Genomic DNA, 17,070 nt, shown 5'->3' with positions numbered 1-17,070 from the left:
AAAGGACTTGGCCAATGCTAACTTTCAGGAAACCAAGTGCTTGTGATTTGAACTTCATCTGAAGCAAGTATTGTGATCCCATTTGAGTTCATCTGCAACATGATTATATTGAAGTTGTTATTTTGAACCTGTGTTTTATGCCATCTTTGAAGCCATCTGATACATGGGAAATTTTGAAGAAGACCATGGAGTTTCTAAGCTTGGATGTGGCTATCTTTATTTGATGTTTTTCTCTTCATCTTTCTATTTGTGTATTGATATTGCTTGATTCTAAAGTCCAAGGGAAGTTTGGGTTTCTATATGACATTCTTGTCTATTAGATTGCAGCCCATTGGTCAGATCTTTTCAACTCTTAACTTTTAATTTTTGCTTAGGATTAGTCTATTCATCTCTTCCCCACTTCTTTAATTTCAAAAATCTCTACCTCCTTTTAAAATCTTCTTTGCTTGTGTTTTCTAAACTTATACCATATTGCAAATTAGAAACTTTGGCCTTATGTTATTGCATTTTAAAAACTCTTTTCTTAATCAAACTTGTAAATAAACTTAACTATACTTGACTTAAAATTCCAAAAGACAGAAAGAACTAACACTCATTCAAACCTTTTTAGGAATTTTGAGCCTTTGTTAAATTTAAACTTTTGTTAAAAGCAATGCATTCACTTTGAAATTTTTACCACGAACTACGAGGTTTTGATCCCTCATTTTATGTTGGTACGTAGGCACAAGTCCGAAGGTATTGTCAAACACAAAAATATAATTAATGAATTATTTTTTCATCTTCCCTTTCTATTTATTGCAAACATCATTTGTACAAAAACACATATGCACACAAGAAAGGGCTCCCTATGAGTACCTAGGACACTTTGGGTGCTAACACCTTCCCTCTGTGTAACCAACCCTCTTACCTGTAATCTCTGGCATTTTATTAGTTTTGATTTGAAAACTTCTTATCTTTTGGGTTTTGTTAGTACTTTTCCCATTTCCCTTGGAAACAATAAAAGCACGGTGGCGACTCTGGTTTTATTGACGTCTAGCTTATCCATAGCTTGATGGTCATGAATTTACCGCTATAGAAATTAAGTGGCGACTCTGCTGGGGAGTAGTCTCCAGTGGGTTTAGCCTACTTTTTATGTGTATATAATTGTATATTTGGTGTATGTATATTTGTTTGTGTGATATAATCTGCTTGTTGTGCTTGGTGATCTCTGAGTGGTGAGATAAGTTATAACCCAATCTTGAGTGTAATTAATATAAGAGGATGGTATAGTCATGTTAGACTTGTGTGGAGTAGTCCTTAACAAGTTGGCTTGAGACCCATCTACTTAGTGGAGACCCTTTTGGAGTTACTAATGTCACACAAGTTATTTGTGGTTAGGCATTACTTTCTCTGATATTGGGGTCCGAGAAGATGAGGATCGTGGAACATTTAACCCATCTTGGCCTATTTAGGATGTAGTGCGGAGACTGTTCAGATGTAGACTTGATAATAGTTGTTATGTGTACTACACTCAGACGAGTTTCTCTTGAGAATATTATGGATTGATGAGTCAGTCATCATAACCTATAATATCCGATAGATAGAATTAGGACTTTGGGATATTTTTAGAACATGATCTATAGTTTTTATCCTTAGTACACTCCTTTGGGATAGTCCTTACCCAGACTCCATGCTTGTGACTCACAATAAACCCTTGATTCTTGGTTGATCCAATCAAGTCTTGTCAATATTAATGGAACTTGGGTGTTGATAAGGTGAAAACCATAATCCACCAAAATGGATGATTGATCTTGACAATGACATGATTCATCCCTTGACCTTTGTTTGTTTTCCTTGTGTGTGATCCCTTATTTGTGATTGTTGCATTCATGCATTCATCCATATCATAACATTCATCACACACACAAAAATTCAAGGAACTAAGGTCTTATTTGCAAATATTTTTAGACCATGGATTGTGGACGAAGGAACGCTAAGAAGTACAGTTTCAGATGTCCCTACTTGAAAGAGTTAAGGAAGCTATCATATTTTGTATTAGATCTCTTGGACTTCAAAAAAACATCATGGGAAAGCTTCTATCTGTGTTATCTGCTGATGTGGTTGAAGGACTCTTGAGTGTGTTGGTTCAGTTTTATGACCCTCTCTACTGTTGCTTCACTTTTCCTGATTATCAACTTGTGTCTATGTTGGAGGAGTATGCTCATCTCTTGGGAATACCTATATCTAACAAGGTTCCCTTTAGTGGATTGGAAGAGATTCCCATATCTCATCTTATTGTTGAAGCTCTTCACTTGAAGAAGTCTGAGATAAAGGCTCATTGGGTGAAGAAAGGAGGATTGTTTGGGTTGACTTCTGAGTTCCTCATCAAGGAAGCTACTTCCTTTTCTCAACCCGGTAGTGTGGATGCTTTTGAAGCTATACTTGTGTTGCTTATCTGTGGATTAGCTTTGTTCCCTAACATTGACGGTTTTGTTGATGTTAACGCCATTAGAATTTTCTTGATTGGGAATCTTGCGCCTACTCTGTTAGGAGATATGTATTTCTCTTTGCATTTGAGAAATTATAAAGGTGGTGGAACGACCGTCTGTTGTGTTCCTCTTCTGTACAAGTGGTTTATTTCGCACTTGCCTCAGACGCCTGCTTTTATGGAGAATAAACAATGTCTACGGTAGTCTCAGAGACTTATGTATCTCTAATGATGATATAGTTTGGTATGATCCTTCATTAAGAAGCTTGGATATTATTGATTATTGTGGTGAATTCTCTAACATGCCTCTCATTGGTACACAAGGAGGAATTAACTACAACCCTGCTTTGGCTCGTCATCAACTCGGGTTCCCCTTCAGAGACAAACCTAATAACACTTTGTTATAAGGTCTTTTCTATCAAGAGGGTAAAGATCCCCAACATTTGAAGCAGAAGATTGTGCACACTTGGCATAATGTGTGTCATACCCTGATTTTGGCCCTGAAAACTTTTCCCAATCGCTCACTCTCATTTCCCTCTGTGCGGCTAGCTTTTTCCTTCAAGATCTTGTGTAATTTTAAGCTTAAGCACAGATGGGTAAGGAAAAGGTTCATATTAACATTGTGGTTATTGGCCATGTCGATTCTGGGAAGTCAGCCACTACCGTCACTTGATCTACAAGCTTGGAGGTATTGACGAGCGTGTGATTGAGAGATTTAAAAAAAAAAAGCTGCTGAGATGAGCAAGCATTCATTCGAGTATGCTTGGGTGCTTGACAAGCTCAAGGCTGAAAGGGAAAGAGGTATCACTATTGATATTGCCTTGTAGAAGTTTGAGACAACTAAGTACTAATGTACCGTCATTGATGCTCCTGGTCACAGAGATTTTATTAAGAACATGATTACTGGAACATCACAAGCTGATTGTGTTGTTCTCATAATTGATTCCACTACTGGTGGTTTTGAGGCTGGTATTTCCAAGGATGGTCAAACACGTGAACATGCTCTCCTTGCTTTCGCTCTTGGTGTGAGGCAAACGATCTGTTGTTGCAATAAGATGGACGTCACTGCACCCAAGTACTCGAAGAGTAGGTATGATGAATTTGTCAAGGAAGTTTCTTCCTATAAGAAGGAGGTTGGCACAACAACGACAGTCAAAGACATGGATTCCTTTGTCTTTCAAAGATACACATCTCATAGATATGGCATTTCATAACGAAACCAAAAAGATTGATATTGATCTTTGATCTTTGAATTAAAATCATTTCTTACACTACAAACATACACAATGTATTTAACGTGCTTTAGTGTTCAAGATAATGAGTTTATCTTTGATGCTTTGACCAAGTTCTGTCTTGATGCTACTACCACGGAGTTGCTTATTAGCTTTTATTCTGCTGTTAAAGAAACTAATGCATTTTAAGAGTTGAAGCAGAACTGAAGTTTATTTGGATTTAATCACCATCTATTCATTATTTGATGTGAATTTTTGTTATCATGTTTTAAGAACCTTTTTCATTAATCTGTGTGCTATAAAGTACTAGGGTGAGCATGATATGATGTCCATATATGAAAATCCAAACTGGTTTATGATAAAGATGGTATTCTAAACAGTAATTAACAGATCAATCAAAGAATTCAGAGCCGGCTTTTCTTTCCAAGAGATTAGTACAATTCAATGCAAACAAAGTGAAGTCATACAAAATGTTGGGTGCTGCTGGACATGCTTGGCATTATTTGTATTTGGAGGAGATTTTCCTGTTGTAGGGAAACTGAAATTTGATATCGTTGTTGTGTCTCTGCTGCTGCTGCTTGAATAACCTGCAAAAATTAAACCAAATCACAATGGTCACTATCAAAACCACACATCAACACTTTCATTCACATTGCTATCTAAATCTCTCAATTCAACAACACTTACTGCCTTGTGTTGTGTTGTGTCCCTTCCAAACCCACCAAAAACAATTTGAGCTAGTTCCACATACCACAAACTCAACTCTCATAGGGTTTCTAAATCAGGTAGAAGAACTATTAGGCTAAACTTGGTGGTTTAGGTGATATTAGATGTGATGAAGCTTAAAAATTGGCTTGCAAGTGTTTTGTTGCTAGCTACTGTTATGCTAACCGCTACATTAGGTGCATTTGTGGGGGTAAACATCGACACTGATGTCTTTGATATGCCATCTGCTTCAAATATAGTTGTTATTCTTAAAGCTCATCAAATTACTCATGTGCGTCTTTATGATGCCAATGCGCACTTACTACAAGCCTTTTCAAACACCAGCATCAACGTTATTGTTATTGTCACCAACGAAGAGGTACTGAGAATCGGAGAATCCCCTTCAGCAGTTGCTGCATGGATTAATAAAAATGTAGTTGTTTATGTACCATCCACCAATATCACGGCAATAGCAGTTGGGAGCGAGGTTCTTTCCACAATCCCAAATGTTGCTCCCGTTCTCGTTCCTGCCTTGAATTCTCTGTACAAAGCTCTGGTTGCGGCAAACCTTAATTTTTCGAGTCAAGGTTTCGACTCCACAGTCTATGGATATTATCCCTAAGCCTTTTCCTCCTTCTACTGCCACCTTTAACTCTTCGTGGAACTATACAATCTACTAACTCCTTCAGTTTTTGAGAAACACAAACTCTTCCTTCATGTTAAATGCATACCCTTATTATGGATACACTAAAGGAGACGGTATTTTCCCTATTGAATACGCTCTTTTCCGACCACTTCCCTCGATGAAGCAAATTGTTGACCCAAACACACTATATCACTATAACAGTATGTTTGATGCAATGGTGAATGTTGCCTATTACTCTATAGCCGCGTGAAATTTCAAAGATATACTCGTTAGAAACTGGATGGCCATCTTTTGGTGGAGAAAATAAACCTGATGCTACTGCAGAAAATGTTGAGACCTACAACAATAATATGATTCAGCGGGTCTTGAATGATTCCGGTCCACCTAGTCAGTCGGACATACGGATTAATACATACATATATGAATTATTTAAAGAAGATAAGAGGAATGGACCTATATCTGGAAAAAAATTGGGGCATTGTGTACCAGATATTAAAACAGGGGAAGATTATGAAGGACAGAAACTGATGTAGCAGTTACCTCAACAGCAGCAACAGCAACTTCTTGCTCAGCAGCAGCAACAGTTCAGGCAATCTGCAATGCAAGGAATGGGTCAGATGCAAGGGCAACATCGGATGCAATTTTCTTCACAACTTGGGCATCAACAATTTTAGAGTAGGCAATAGCTTTCTTCGGTGCATATGCAGCATGGCCTTGGGCAAACCCAACTCAATCAAGGAAATCAGATGACTCGTTTAAGCTAGTTTTCTGGTCATGCTAACATTGCATTATTTAGTGCTTCTCAAACAACACCAAATACCCAGATGATTCCCAACATTTCAGCCGGTATATCTTCACAGTCTCATCTGCCACGGATGCAGTTCGGATTATCCGGAAACAATCCTCAGCGAAGTCATCCTTCCCAAATGTTGAGTGATTAAATGTTCAACATGGGAGGTGGAAACCCTGGTGGTATGATGTCCTTACAACTACAGCAGCAACAATGTTAGCACTCCTCAACAGACCAACATCAATTCATTATCATCACAAGGTGGGGTGAATGTGATCCAACCAAATCCACATCGAAGTTGTTGCGACACAAATACACAAAAATCAATTTAACTAAAAAAAATGCAAACTTTTCAGCTAAGTCAGTTACGGTGGTGAAACTTTTTCTTACCAACGGTGAAGTTTTGGAGATGGAGAGGAATTGAAGGAGGGACCACAAACTGGGGATGAGGACAAAATCTCCAAACGGCTTCCGTACGAACACGCTCCACTACCCTGAAGAAACACAGCAGAGAGAAAGAAAGAGTGACGAGTCGTATATAAGAGGGACTACTGTTCATAAGAGAACCCTAATAATTTTTCGACGGCGAAAACTGAAAATCAACAAAATTAAAAGAAAAGGAGGAAAATTTAGAGAACGGGAGGCGGCGTGTTCCTCAAAGGATCCAAGAACTTCATCTTGACACCGTTTAGACGAAGCCGGTATCGAAAGAAAAGTCGGCGGGCGAATACGCTTGAAAGAAACCGACGGGAGGGAAAGCATTTGAAGAAGACGATCCAACATCGCTCTTTCCATCGCCGATGTCATCTCTGCGAATAGGTAAACACCATCTTCCTTCCATCAATCTCTCTTAACGTTCGTTTTCTTTGATTCACACTATGTAACATTTCTCCTTGCTGTTTATGTGTCTTGGATTCACCTTGGATTTCCCTCACCTTTTGTGTTTTTGCTCTGTCTATGACCATTTGTTCCTCTTTATGAGTAGAATATGCTTTTAAAAAATATATATATAAGAACGCTCATTTTGACTAACGTTTAAAACCATTTAAGCTTATTTGTTAGGAAGGTGAATGGTGTATCATTAGAAGTCGTTTGGCTTCTCCTTGCAAACAGCTTTTCATTAACTGCTGTCTGCTGGCATTGATGATGATTGGCCTCGTCATCTACACCCAACAGCCATGCGGCTAGGGTCTGTCCATTGGATTCTCATGTTCACTTCCACGTGGGCTAGTTTTTTTGGGTTAATGTTGGTTGACCCGATTTCATCACGGTCCAAACGTTGATTGGGCTTTATTTGTTTGAGGATCCATACCCTGTGGCCCACGATGTACCCCTTTTCTTTTTTTGTTGATCACCGTTTCCTTTTGTACCATTTTAGTTTGTGTCTTAACAAATGTTAACCCTTGGTCTGGTGGGGGTGGAGCTAATTTATTCCCCCTTAGTTGTGGGTTCGATACTTGTCTGGGACGTATTTGGGTGTTATGCATGATTTATTTTTTATTGTTTCTATTTATTCTATCTCTTTTAACATCTTTTATACTTTATCCTCATTTCTTCGACATTTGTAAATTTCAATATTTATTTCATTTTTTAAACATCGATTTTAATTTATGGATTCAACAATTCTCATGTTGTGTACCCATGATTATTTTATCGAGATAACAATAGAATTTCGTCTCGTTTCGATTAATCGCATATGACATTTCAATTATTGTCAATATGTGCAAACCGGCTTTGAGCACATTATCTAGATTTTCTTGTTTGCTTTTCAATTTCCATCTGCCTTGCACGTTATTGCGTTATGCGACTTTGATTCGCATCCTCGCATCCCGATTTTTATTCGTGCACGTCCCGATGTTGTTTCTTTCAATTTAATTTTTGAGTGTTTTGTAAATATAACTTGTTGTGTTATTTATTTTCTTCACATGGCTTACTCTTGGGCTTTCTTACAATGAGACAGTTCCCTTACACCTACATTCATGCATCGTTTATTCATTGATTGATCCAATTTAATTATTCCATTACTTTGAATCCCCATTCGACAAAATGTACCCCCACTCCCCCGATGTGTAACAATTTTACTGCTTTTTATTTCTTTATTTGTTTGACTGTTTAGCTAACTACTAACACAAGAATAAAATCAACCATTTCCAAAAGATCAAAAATAATGCCTCGATCCAACGTCGAGTATTTTCTCAATAAACAAATCAATCCATTTCTCCCTCCCATTTCTTTCAAGCCTTCATCAAATGCTTGATCCAACGTCAAGCCCCATTTTCACAATAAAACTCAAAAAAACTTAATTCATATTTAAAACCTTTTTAATAAAGATGGAAATGGAACGTGGTGGATACCACGCACTCCTGAGACTAGGGTTCGAGATGGATGTCTCGCCTATCTTAGTTATCGCCGTCATCCAAATCAACCCATTATGTTTCTCTCAAACATTCTTTCAAATTTCTCTTAAACATCCACCAATGCTTGATCCAACGTCAAGCCATTTTTCATAATGAAACTCAAAAATACTTAATTCCTATTTAACACTTTTTCAATAAAGATGGAAATGGAACATGGTGGATACCATGCACTCCTGAGATTTTGGTTGGATCACATTCACCCCACCTTGTGATGATAATGAATTGATGTTGGTCTGTTGAGGAGTGCTAACATTGTTGCTGCTGCAGTTGTAAGGACATCATACCACCAGGGTTTCCACCTCCCATGTTGAACATTTGATCACTCAACATTTGGGAAGGATGACTTCGCTGAGGATTGTTTCCAGATAATCTGAACTGCATCCGTGGCAGATGAGACTGTGAAGATATACCGGCTGAAATGTTGGGAATCATCTGGGTATTTAGTGTTGTTTGAGCAGCACTAAATAATGCAATGTTAGCATGACCAAAAAACTGGCTTAAACGAGTCATCTGATTTCCTTGATTGAGTTGGGTTTGACCAAGGCCATACTGCATATGCACCGAAGAAAGTTGTTGACTACTCTGAAATTGTTGATGCCCAAGCTGTGAAGAAAATTGCATCTGATGTTGCCCTTGCATCTGACCCATTCCTTGCATTGCAGATTGCCTGAATTGTTGCTGCTGCTGAGCAAGAAGTTGTTGTTGCTGCTGTTGAGGTAACTGCTGCATCAGTTTCTGTCCTTCATAATCTTCCCCTATTTTCATATCTGGTACACAATGCCCCAATTTTTTTTCCAGATATAGGTCCATTCCTCTTATCTTCTTTAAATAATTCATATATGTATGTATTAATCCGTATGTCCGGCTGACTAGGTGGACCGGAATCATTCAAGACCCGCTGAATCATATTATTGTTGTAGGTCTCAGCATTTTCTGCAGTAGCATTAGGTTCATTTGCTCCACCAAAAGATGGCCATCCAGTTTCTGAGACAACAACGGGTATATCTTTGAAATTTAACGCGTCTATAGAGTAATATGCAACATCCACCATTGCATCAAACATACTGTTATAGTGATATAGTGTGTTTGGGTCAACAATTTGCTTCACCGAGGGAAGTGGTCGGAAAAGAGCGTATTCAATATCGAAAATATCGTCTCCTTTAGTGTATCCATAATAAGGGTATGCATTTAACATGAAGGATGAGTTTGTGTTTCTCAAAAACTGAAGGAGTTGGTAGATTGTAGAGTTCCAAGAAGAGTTAAAGGTGGCAGTAGAAAGAGGAAAAGGCTTAGGGATAATATCCATAGACTGTGGAGTCGAAACCTTGACTCGAAAAATTAAGGTTTGCCGCAACCAGAGCTTTGTGCAGAGAATTCAAGGCAGGAACGAGAACGGGAGCAACATTTGGGATTGTGGAAAGAACCTCGCTCCCAAGTGCTATTGCCGTGATATTGGTGGATGGTACATAAGCAACTACATTTTTATTAATCCACGCAACAGCTGCTGAAGGGGATTCTCCGATTCTCAGTACCTCTTCGTTGGTGACAACAACAATAACGTCGATGCTGGTGTTTGAAAAGGCTTGTAGTAAGTGCGCATTGGCATCATAAAGACGCACATGAGTAATTTGATGAGCTTTAAGAATAGCAATTATATTTGAAGCAGATGGCATATCAGAGACATCGGTGCCGATGTTTACCCCCACAAATGCACCTAATGTAGCGGTTAGCATAACAGTAGCTAGCAACAAAACACTTACAAGCCAATTTTTAAGCTTCATCACATCCAATATCACCTAAACCACCAAGTTTAGCCCAATAGTTCTTCTACCTGATCTAGAAACCCTATGAGAGTTGAGTTGGTGGTATGCAGAACTAGTTCAGGTTGTTTTTGGTGGGTTTGGGAGGGACATAACACAACACAACACAAGGCAGTAAGTGTTGTTAACTTGAGAGATTTAGATAGAAATGTGAATGAAAGTGTTGATGTGTGGTTTTGATAGTGACCATTGTGATTTGGTTAAATTTACAGTAGAGACACAACAACGATATCAAAGTTCACTTTCCCTACATCAGGAAAATCTCCTCCAAATACAAATAATGCCAAGCATGTCCAGCAGCACTCAGCATTTTGTGTGACTTCACTTTGTTTGCATTGAATTGTACTAATCTCTTGGCAAGAAAAAACCGGCTCTGAATTCTTTGATTGATCAGTTAATTACTGTTTAGAGTACCATCGTTATCATAAACCAGTTTGGATTTTCATATATGGACATCATATCATGCTCACCCTAGTACTCTATAGCACACCGATTAATGAAATAGGTTCTTAAAACATGATAACAAAAATTCACATCAAATAATGAATAGATGGTGATTAAATCCAAATAAACTTCAGTTCTACTTCAACTCTTAAAATGCATTAGTTTCTTTAACAGCAAAAAAAGCCAATAAGCAACTCTGTGGTAGTAGCATCAAGACAGAACTTGGTCGAAGCATCAAAGATAAACTCATTATCTTGAACACTAAAGCACGTTAAATACATTGTGTATGTTTGTAGTGTAAGAAATGATTTTAATTCAAAGATCAAAGATCAATATCAATCTTTTTGGTTTCGTTATGAAATGCCATATCTATGAGATGTGTATCTTTGAAGGACAAAGGAATCTATGTCTTTGACTGTCATTGTTGTGCCAACCTCCTTCTTATAGGAAGAAACTTCCTTGACAAATTCATCATACCTACTCTTCGAGTACTTGGGTGCAGTGACGTCCATATTGTTGCAGCAACAGATCGTTTGCCACACACCAAGAGTGAAAGCAAGGAGAGCATGTTCACGTGTCTGACCATCCTTGGAAATACCAGCCTCAAAACCACCAGTAGTTGAATCAATTAGGAGAACAGCACAATCAACTTATGATGTTCCAGTAATCATGTTCTTAATAAAATCTCTGTGACCAGGAGCATCAATGACGGTACATTAGTACTTAGTTGTCTCAAACTTCCACAAGGCAATATCAATAGTGATACCTCTTTCCCTTTCAGCCTTGAGCTTGTCAAGCACCCAAGCATACTCGAATGAATGCTTGCTCATCTCAGCAGCTTTTTTTTTTTAAATCTCTCAATCACACGCTCGTCAATACCTCCAAGCTTGTAGATCAAGTGATTGGTAGTGGCTGACTTCCCAGAATCGACATGGCCAATAACCATAATGTTAATATGAACCTTTTCCTTACCCATTTGTGCTTAAGCTTAAAATTACACAAGATCTTGAAGGAAAAAGCTAGCCGCACAGAAGGAAATGAGAGTGAGCAAGTGAGCGATTGGGAAAAGTTTTCAGGGCCAAAATCAGGGTATGACAATATGCATAGGAAAGGAAGATCTGAGCTTGGTCCACGCAATTGTGTAGCCTTGGAAGCTTACACTCTTTGGGTGAAGAGTAAAGCTTTGGAGTTGAAGATGCCTTATGCATATGAAAGACCTATGTCTATGGTTGTGGTTGAGCCATTAACTCTCCCTAACCAAGATGTATAGGAGCTGGAAGATGCGCTCGCCAAGATGAAGAAAGAGAAGGATATGTGGGAAGAATGTTTCCATGCTTTGAGCAGAAAGCATGACGAGTTGCAACTTGAGTCTAAGGACAAAGATACACTTATTGAGCTACTTGAAGACTGAGTAACAAAGAGACAGAGAGAACCGTAGGTTTCATCTTCCTCTAGTATGCCTCAGTCTTCCGTTGCTTGGAAGAAGATTGTTGATCAGCTTTTCCTTGAGAAGACTCAGATGAAGCCTTCTTTTGAGAATGAGATTCGACGCATGCGAAGGAAGTACGCGCATGCGGCCAGATTTTCTGACATTGTTGTTAGGGATCCTTAGGATGGCTAGTCTCATTTTCTCTTGTATTTTTCATTTGGTTTCTGAAATTGTACTCAATGTAATCCTTCCAATTATATAAATAAAAGAGATTCTTTATGGTAAATCAAATTGTTACTATTGTTATTATTATATATCTGCAAATAAAATAGTAAGTTCCTTGAAAAATAAAAACAATCAAGCATTGCATTTCATGCATCATTTGTATAGCAGGTTTCTCTTTCGCCAGATGTCTTATTGGTATTTCTTCTATGCTTCAGCCAAGCTGAATCATCGATACAATACCGCACCAATCACTCAAATATTATGGAACATCTAGAGCAAGAGAACAGAGACTTGAAGGAAGAGATCTCCCTCATGACTTCCATGATGGAGTCAGTCCTAGATGCTCAAAGCTAATCTTATCCAATGCCTGTAACTCCTCCTCCTCGTAGGACTATTATTTCAGAGGTGTCTACCTCTACAATTCCTGTTACTACTGCTCATTTTGCGCCTAACATGCCTGCCAGATTCCCGCGGGGAATTCCGCCCAATTTTATGCCCGAGGGTTTCGCACCTACTTTTTCTTCCATGCTGGAATCTAGCCCGGTCATGTCTGTGCCGCCACTAGTTGTGCTTTTCCCTCCTGTGGAAGACACAATCTATCATTCTGAGCCGTCTGAGGGCTCTGATGTGTATGAGAAGATGGACGAAATGAAAGATCAATTCCTTGAGCTGCGAAAGGAGTTGAAAACTTTAAGGGGTAAAGATTTGTTTGGTAAGAGTGTTAGAGCTTTGTTTGGTTCCAAATGTGAAAATCCCGGTGAAGTTCAAAGTGCCTGAATTTGAAAAGTACAAAGGAATACTTGTCCACTCAGTCATATTATGATGTACGCCAGAAAGATGTCTACGCAAACTGATAATGATCAGTTATTGATCCATTATTTTCAAGGCAGCTTTACGGGTGCCGCTTTGAGGTGGTACATGGACTTGGATAGTGCGAGCATTTGCACATTCAATGATTTGGGCGAAGCATTTGTGAAGCAGTATAAGTATAATGTGGATATGGAGCCAGATAGAGACCAGTTGAGGTCGTTGTCTCAGAAGGACAAGGAGACGTTCAAGGAGTATGCTCAAAGATGGAGAGAGCTTTGCGCTAAGATTACCCCTCCTTTGGAAGAAAATGAGATGACCAAGATCTTCCTCAAGACCCTGAGCTCATTTTACTATGAGTGGATGATTGCCAATGCCCTAGTGATTTTACCGAGATGGTAAACATGGGGATGAGGCTAGAAGAAGGTGTTCGAGAGGGACGGTTATCTAAGGAGGAAGTATCATCAAGCAAGAGGTATGGTAATAGTTTCGCTAAGAAGAAGGAGGGCGAGACTGATGCAGTATCCGTTGGGGGGAAGAGGAGGCCTCATGTCAGAAGAAATTAACCACCCCATCAACATCATCATCAAGTATCGTCCATCATTCCGGTATTTGCAAATAATCAGTCAACACCAATTCAACAACAACAACATCAACAACCGCCACAACAATGAACAAACACCTACAACAACAATAATACCAACAATCATCAACAACCGAACTTTGAGAGGAAGAAGGTCTCTTTTGACCCGATTCCTATGACATATGCAGAATTATATCCATTTTGGTTCTCAAGAACCTTTTGCAACCAAGGAACCCCCCTCAAATCCCTGAACCACTTCCATGGTGGTACAAACCGGGACTCTATTGTGCCTTTCACCAAGGAGCTCCCGGTCATGATATTGAGAATTGTTACCCCCTGAAATATGAAGTCCAGAAGCTGGTTAAAAGAGGAATGGTGTCCTTTGAGGATCGTGCGCCGAATGTCAAGGCTAACCCACTACCTACCCATGGAAATTCATCTATTAATATGGTGGATGGCTATCCCGGGGAATTAAAAGTATATGACGTACGCTTATTTATAAGGCCCTTGGTGAGGATGCACAAGGATATCTGTTTGGTAAGAGAGTGTGAGCATGACCATGATGGTTGTGCAATTTGCAGTGTCAATTCTAGAGGTTGTATGATTGTGAAGAGAGACGACCAGAGATTGATGGGTGAAGGTATGATTCTGATTCTCTTGTCCCGTCACGTGGATGACGATGTGAATGTTATTGTTCCAGTTCTCAAAAATCCTGAAAGGGTAGTGATCCAGTATGATAGCAGCAGTAGTAACAATATCAGCAATAGATCGGTATCATCAGTGGTTATACGGTTAGCGGGCCCCGTCCCATATACATACGATAAGGCTGTCCCATATCAGTACAATGCTACTATGTTAGAGAATGGTCAAGAGGTTCCTTTGCCTACGACCAGTTCTGTTGTGAGTATAACTGATGTTACTAAGGTGACCCGCAGTGGTCGTGTCTTTGGGCTGGTGTTCCCGAAGGATGTGGAAGATATATCTGTTAGCAAGAAAGTTGATGTTCCTGTGGTAGATTCGGTTAGCGCTCCAAAGTGTCAGTCTAGTGAATCCAACGGTTTGAAGCCTAGCGATGACGATGACGTACTCAGATTGATCAAGAAGAGCGAGTTTAATATGGTGGAGCAGTTGCTCCAAACTCCCTCCAAAATTTCAGTGTTGTCTCTGCTAATGAACTCAGAAGCTCACAGAGAAGCACTGCAAAAGGTTTTAGAGCAAGCGTATGTAAGACATGATGTTAGGGTGGATCAGTTTAATCATATTGTGGCTAACATCACTTTCTGCAATAATCTCAGTTTCTATGATGAAGAACTCCCCGAAGAGGGTAGAAATCATAACTTGGCTCTGCATATTTTGATGAACTGCAAAGATGACGCTCTGTCAAATGTGTTGGTTGACACCGGTTCTTCATTAAACTTACTTCTGAAGTCAACTCTTTCTAGACTATCATATCAAGGAGCTCCGATAAGATATAGTGGTGTGATCGTCAAAGCATTTGATGGTTCTCACAAAACTGTGATCGGTGAAGTGGAACTTCCAGTGAAGATAGGTCCAAGTGATTTCCAAATTACTTTTCAAGTAATGGATATCCATCCAGCCTATAGCTTCTTGTTGGGATGGCCATGGATTCATGAGGCAGGAGTTGTTACTTCAACATTGCATCAGAAATTAATGTTTGTCAAGAATGGAAAACTTGTTATTGTTGGTGGGGAGAATGCTTTGTTGGTAAGCCACCTGTCATCTTTCTCTTATGTAGAAGTTGAGGATAAGGTTGGAACTCCGTTCCAATCTTTGTTTATTGCTGAGGAAAAGAGAGTTGGGGCACCCATGTCCTCATATAAAGATGCGTAGAGAATTGTTAAGGATGGTAAGTCTGATCAGTGGGGACAAATGGTAGAGGTCTCCGACAACAAGAGCAAAGCCGGTTTAGGTTTCCAATGAGGTTCATCAGTGGTTAAAGTTGAAGCTACACAACCCAGTTTCCGTAGCGGAGGGTTTATTCATGGTAATTAACAACACTTAGCTATTGTGATTGAGGGTGATGAAGATGAAGACTACACCAATTTTGTGACGCATGGAAAAGTTTGCAACAATTGGACTGTTGTTGATGTCCCTGTTATTGTGCATCGATCTAAGTAATTGCTTTTATTTGTTTTTGAAAATCCTTCTCCTATGCCTAAGGGAGAAGTGAACGTTGTTTGGGCATTTTCAAATTTTGATCATCAATAAAATATAATTATATTCATCCAAACCTATGATGTTTTATTTTTGCTTTTTGCTTTATTCTGAAAATGGTAATCACAAAAAAAAAAAAAAAAACTTGTACATCTGCATAATATTTGGTCACAATTCACTTCTCTAAAATCAAATATCAAATCATTATGCAGGTTGGTTTCTAAACCCATTGAATACAATGATCCTACTCCTTCGCCAAATTTTGAATTCCCTGTGTTTGAGGATGAGGAGGAAAGTGATGAAGAAGTGTATGATGAATTGTCTCGTCTTCTTGAGCACGAAGGAAAAGTCATTCAGCCATTTGAAGAGCAGATTGAGTTAGTCAACCTGGGTTTCGAGGATGATGTGAAGGAGTCAAGATTGGATCTCGATTGTGTCCTGAAGTGAAAAAGGGGTTGATTGATCTTCTCCGAGAGTATTCAGATGTATTTGCTTGGTCCTATCAAGACATGCCTGGTTTGGATTTTGAGATTGTGGAGCATAGATTTCCGTTGAAACCAGAATGCCCGCCAGTCAAGCAGAAATTGAGGAGGACTCATTCTGATATGGAAGTAAAGATCAAAGAAGAAGTGCAAAAGTAGATTGGTGTCGATTTCTTTGTGACTGTTGAGTATCTGCAGTGGGTGGCCAATATTGTGCATGTTCCGAAGAAGGATGGAAAAGTCTGCATGTGTGTTGATTATAGAGATTTGAATAAAGCCAGTCCGAAAGATGGTTTTCCTCTGCCGCACATTGATATGTTGGTAGACAATATAGCTAAGTTCAAAGTCTTTTCATTTATGGACAGATTTTCCGGATATAATCAGATCAAGATGGCACCCGAAGATATGGAGAAGACCACATTCATTGCACCTTGGGGAACATTCTGTTATAGAGTGATGCCTTTCGGTTTAAAGAATGTTGGTGTAACTTACCAAAGAGCAATGACTACTCTTTTTCATGATATGATGCATAAAGAGATCGAAGTCTACATTGATGATATGATTGCTAAATCTATTGATGAAGAAGATCATGTTGAGCATTTTTTGAAGTTATTCTAGCGTTTGAGGAAGTATAAACTCCCCTTGAATCCCAATAAGTGTACATTTGGTGTTCGTTCTGGTAAGTTGTTGGGCTTTATTATCAGCGAGAAAGGTATTGAAGTTGATCCTCCCAAGGTCAAAGCAATACAAGAGATATCTGCGCCCAAAACTGAGAAGCAAGTTAGAGGTTTTCTCGACCGCTTGAATTATATCTCAAGATTCATTTCTCATATGACTGCCACATGTGC

At 39.1% G+C, this 17,070-nt stretch overlaps 1 long non-coding RNA gene and 4 pseudogenes across 1 annotated transcript; 2 read left to right on the top strand and 3 right to left on the bottom strand.

Annotated features, from left to right (window-relative positions):
• Positions 1-2,996: 2,996 nt before the first annotated feature.
• On the top strand, positions 2,997-3,681 carry LOC127136287 (elongation factor 1-alpha-like; annotated as a pseudogene).
• Positions 3,682-4,037: 356 nt separating this feature from the next.
• LOC127073885 (uncharacterized) lies at positions 4,038-6,846 on the bottom strand. The gene is made up of 3 exons (XR_007785889.1): positions 6,231-6,846; positions 5,591-5,644; positions 4,038-4,286 (listed from the first exon to the last, which is right to left on the bottom strand). It is a non-coding gene; the product is annotated as an uncharacterized LOC127073885 (long non-coding RNA).
• LOC127073883 (glucan endo-1,3-beta-glucosidase 4-like) lies at positions 4,476-6,234 on the top strand (annotated as a pseudogene).
• Positions 6,847-8,869: 2,023 nt separating the features above from the next.
• Positions 8,870-10,212, bottom strand: LOC127135266 (glucan endo-1,3-beta-glucosidase 4-like; annotated as a pseudogene).
• A 662-nt stretch (positions 10,213-10,874) lies between these two features.
• LOC127136286 (elongation factor 1-alpha-like) lies at positions 10,875-11,537 on the bottom strand (annotated as a pseudogene).
• Positions 11,538-17,070: the final 5,533 nt, after the last annotated feature.

This window comes from Lathyrus oleraceus, chromosome 4 (genome assembly GCF_024323335.1).
Source record: "Lathyrus oleraceus cultivar Zhongwan6 chromosome 4, CAAS_Psat_ZW6_1.0, whole genome shotgun sequence".
NCBI classification, from domain to species: domain Eukaryota; kingdom Viridiplantae; phylum Streptophyta; class Magnoliopsida; order Fabales; family Fabaceae; genus Lathyrus; species Lathyrus oleraceus.
Note: the sequence above shows the minus strand (reverse complement) of the source record. Positions and strands in the feature narration are given on the sequence as shown.